Raw genomic sequence first — 5,000 nt, forward strand, 5'->3', positions numbered from 1 at the left:
ATCAAGTGTCAATTTCCTCAGGCTCCTCAGAGGAACAGGATTACTCCTTTCCCCCCTTATGAAGATTCTGATGCTGAAGATTCCATTCCCTCAGCTTCTCCCCCTGAAGACTATTCCTTTGGGGAAACCTTACATACCATGAGGGATCATTTCCACTGGGAAGGTCAGGACTACTCTGACTCAAAGAAAAGGCTCTGAGAGTTTCTTTTACTCCCGCAGCACAGACCACTTGCTATCCCCCCAGTTTTAGACATTGTGGATGATGTTTACTTAGAATCTAGTCTAAATCCAGATTCTCTGCCTCCTGCTCCAGCCAAACCAGATAGATACTATAGAGTGCCTGACTCACACAAATTCGTTTACAAAAGCCCTGCTGCAGATCCAGAGACAATCTCCCAGGGTCCCAAAGGGGCTAAGGCTTCTATGGCTAAAAATCCTGTACCCTCTGAAAGGGACTCCAGAACACTAGATAGGTGGGGGAAGAAGGTTTACACCTCAGCTACTCTAGCTATGAAAGCACTAAATTGTCAATTTCACATGCTTAAATACCAGCAATTCCTAATGTCTCAAATGAGACAAAAGATGAGCACGCACCCTCAACAGTCTGAATTCAAGGAAATGCAGGATCTGTTGCATGCAGCTGAACAGGTGGGCAAGCATACTTTACAATGTGGATTTGATTCCTTGGAAGCTTCCTGTAGAGCAGCTGTTACTGGGTCTGTTATACGTAGGCATGCTTGGTTAAAGGAACAAACTCTGCATGAACATGTTAAAGCAAAGCTACTAGATGCTCCCTTACAGCAGGATGTCTTATTTGGGGTTAAAGCAGAAGAGGTGTTAAAGAAAATGGAGGATAAGGAAAAATCTATGCAGACGGTCAAAGATTTCTTACAGGTACAGCCCCCACGCTTCAGCAGAAATTGTCCAACAAAGAATTGGTCCTTTCCAGCTTCTGACAGACCACAGAGGGGTAAATACAGGCGCCCAAGGGGCAGAGGTCAAGCACAAATCCCTTATAAACCTTGTCAATGGGACACTGCAACACAGAAGGGAGGAGAAGACAGGTCCCAAACTACTAGAAGGCAAACACAATGACTTGCACCTCAAACTGCCAAGCAAAACTCTCTTAGCAGCTCCCTTGGGAGGAAAATTAGCACTTTTTGCAGACAACTGGCACATCGTCACAAAGGACAAATGGCTCCTAGACATTATCTCACAAGGATACAGATTCCATTTCCACACCTTGCCCAAGGATAAAAGGAATGCCAAACCTGCCACAAAATCAATGGGCAGAGGCACAAAAACAAATTACAGCTCTCATAGACATAGGTTCATAGGTTCATACTAGGCTATCTGCCCTGGGGGCAATTATAAGCCTAGCCCGATTCTGTATGGCTTACGCCACCCCTTGATTTGAGTATACTGTGCCCTTTTTAAGGTTTAGTTTACTGTGCCTCTGTCTAATAGTGACACGGGAGTAATCCCTGGGACAAACCTACGAACCCCCATCCACCTATAAGAGATTCAGTGAGGTGCTTTGCCTCACATGAACTGGAATTCTATTCCAGAGTGAAGGGAGCCTCTGGGTTATGAACCTGTCCTTCCAGCAAGTTCTATTTATTTCTGTTCAACTGGTACCTGCACAGGAACAAGGCCAAGGATTTTACTCAAGGCTCTTTCTAGTCCCCAGAAAGGACATTGCTTGGAGACCCATTCTGGACCTTTCAATTCTAAACACCTTCTTGCAAGTACCCAAATTCAAGATGATAACACTACAGCAGCTTCTTCCCATGTTTGGCAAGAAAGCTTGGCTAGTAACGTTGGACCTCAGGGAGGTATACCTGCATGTCTCTATCAGACAAAATTGCAGAAGATACCTCCGTTTCGTTGCAGGTTCAACCCATTACCAGTTCTCTGCACTGCCCTTTGGCTTATCTACTGCGCCCATGGTCTTCACAAAATGCCTGGCACCAATAATTGCATACTGCAGACAAAGAGGAATTCAAATATATCCATACCTGGACAACTGCCTCATCCAAGCAGAAAGCAAGGACATTCTCTTACAACATCTGGCTTTTGTAAAACACCTTCCAAGTTGCCTAGGGTACACAGTAAACGAAAAGAAATCAAAACTTGTGCCCTCACAAAATATGACATTCCTGGGTGCCAGCTTGAATACAATGGCCCAGATGGCTTACCTGACGCCAGACAAACAACTACAACTAATTCAATGCTTCAAAACAATGGCAACAAAGACCCAACTCCCTGCAAGAAAAATTCTGCAGGCTTTGGGCTTCATGGCATCTTGCATACTACTAATACCATTTGCAAAACTGCATATGAGGAAATTACAATGGTACCTAAAAAGCGTATGGACTCAACACAGCCACAGCTTGGAAAAAATGATACCTCTCATTCCCTGCCTTCAACAGGAGTTTCTATGGTGGTCACAGGCATGTCACCTCAAGAAGGATCAGCCTTTCACCTTACCCCCAGCCAGGCAAACTATCACAACAGATGCATCGGACTATGCCTGGGGGGCACACATGGCAGGACGGTGCGTTCAAGGCATATGGACTGCAGATCAAAGGAATCTGCACATCAATCAAAAAGAAATGTTGGCTGTACAGAATGCCCTGACAGCCTTCAAAGACCTATTACTTCCAGGACGGCTTACAATAGGGACAGACAACACCACAGTAATGTGGTACATAAACAAGCAAGGGGGTACACACTCCTACCCTCTATGCAGGCAAGCAATGACCTTGTGGAACACAGCACTGGCTTACCAAGTTCAATTGCAAGCTCAATTCCTGCCAGGAAAAAAGAACACATTGGCAGACGACCTGAGCAGAAACATCACGGATCCCGAGTGGAAACTGGATCCACAAGTATTTGCAGTGATAACTCAAAAATGGGGGCACCCAGACATAGACCTGTTTGCCAGCCCCCAAAACTATCAGATAACAAAATTTTGCACAAGGACGTTTCACCATCAAGCTTGAAAAGTGGACGCACTCTCATTCAGTTGGAAAATGCTGACAGTATATGCCTTCCCTCCACTGCCCCTTCTTACAAAGGTGCTGCTGAAAGTCAGGATGGAGAGACCCCGAATGATGCTCATTGCCCCAGACTGGCCACGCCAGCACTGGTATCCACTATTAAGGAAAATGGCCCAGGGCCCACCATGGATTTTACCACAGATTACTCATCTGCTCACACAGCAAGACAGTCAGATCCTACACAGCCAGCTCAAAACCTTAAATCTGACTGCATGGCAGATCACCTAAGCAACCAGCCAGCTCCTCTTTCTCAAGCTGTTATGGAGGTTATTCTGGAAGCCAGGAGGCCCAGCACCAGGAAAGCCTCCTCAGACAAATGGAAAAGGTTTTGCGCCTGGAATCAAGCTAAAGGCCAAAATACCCTTCAGCCGGACATACCTCAGATTCTGCAATATTTAACTGAGATGTTACACAAAGGCTTTTCCTTTTAATCTATTAAAATCCACGCCTCTGCTATTTCAGCTCACTACAACACGGATCCTCCCTTATTTTCACATCCACTTCTAAGGCAGTTTCTCAGAGGGGCCAAAAACATTAGGCCTCCTAGGAGAGCACCAACACCAACTTGGGACCTCAATTTTGTTCTGGAAAAACTTACACTACCTCCTTTTGAACCAGCCTTCTCAGCTGACTTAAAGTTTATATCATGGAAGACTGCCTTGCTTCTAGCAATTAATTCAGCCAGAAGAGTCTCAGAGCTTCATGCACTAATGGCAGTAGAGCCTTTCTTTTATGCCTAAGGTGGTATCCAGTGTGGCTCTAAATCAAACCATCCATTTACCCACCTTCTTTCCAAATCCACAGATCAAAGGAGAGACTCCTGCATTCCTTGGACATTCACAGGCAGCTACGTTACTACTTGGATAAAACTAAGGTTTTCAGAAAATCTGACCAGCTTTTTGTATCCTATGCTGCAGCATCTCAAGGAAAGACGATCTCAAAGCAGCCCATTTCCAAATGGATAGGACATTGCATACGTTTTTGCTACACCCACCATGGAAAACCAGTTCCTGCTAGCATAAGGCCCCTCTCTACCAGGGCGGCAGCTACTTCTACAGCCTTCCTCAGGGGGGTCCCAACCAAGGATTTTCTGGAAGCTGCAACTTGGTGTTCAGTAAACACCTTCACCAAACACCATCACTTACCACTTTACTCTAAGACTAGAGCTGGCTTCGCCACTGCAGTTTTGCAGGGCCTTCTAGCCTCCTCTAACCCGGTTTGACTCCACCTCCCATCCTTAGCTTTGGGATTCTACCCAAGTGTGATGACTGCAGCAGGGTAACACGAACATAGTACAGTTTTGTACCTACCATAAATGTAGATGTTCGAGTGTATACCCTGCTGCAGTCCAGATTACCCTCCCTCCATACCCTCTGACCTAACTAAAACCTTTCAATACCTTAAAATCTGATACAACCTTTGTGGTGTATTTGCTTATAGCTGGAGGGATGTTTTGGTTGTGATAAACTTTTATTATTGGTACTATCTACTGACCACTTTTGGGGGGGGCACCTGACATCTGGGGCAAGAAAAACTGAAGAAAATGGTGTTGGATACCTCTTGTATACCCCTGGCGCACTGATGTCAGGGAAGAAGCGACAGCAACCGATGCCGGACCAAGACTTTGGAATTCGGGCCGACTGCGGGACCGCCTGATGGTAGGATAACCCAAGTGTGATGACTGCAGCAGGGTATACACTCGAACATCTACATTTATGGTAGGTACAAAACTTTACTTTTAACTTTTGTGAGGCTGTGTTTTGCTATATCTATTAACAGGAATACAAATAAATAAATTGATGTCTGTTGATCATGTTGTCTGTTGTTGCTGCTTAGTGGCTCAGGTCATGGCTGAAAAGGGTCTTCGGAACAATCCATTCACTCAGTTAACAAACTGAAAGAAAAACAGTAAGGGAGCCAGCTCTGGTTTAAAATATA

The 5,000-nt window shown here is 45.2% G+C and overlaps 1 protein-coding gene across 1 annotated transcript in view; it reads left to right on the forward strand.

The window, feature by feature from the left end:
* GABPA (GA binding protein transcription factor subunit alpha) overlaps positions 1–5,000 on the forward strand; it is a gene marked incomplete in the record, with an annotated part of 677,711 nt that overhangs the window by 217,179 nt on the left and 455,532 nt on the right.

Source organism: Protopterus annectens, chromosome 5.part0 (assembly GCF_019279795.1).
Source record: "Protopterus annectens isolate FY-2018-M chromosome 5.part0, PAN1.0, whole genome shotgun sequence".
Classification (NCBI taxonomy): domain Eukaryota; kingdom Metazoa; phylum Chordata; order Ceratodontiformes; family Protopteridae; genus Protopterus; species Protopterus annectens.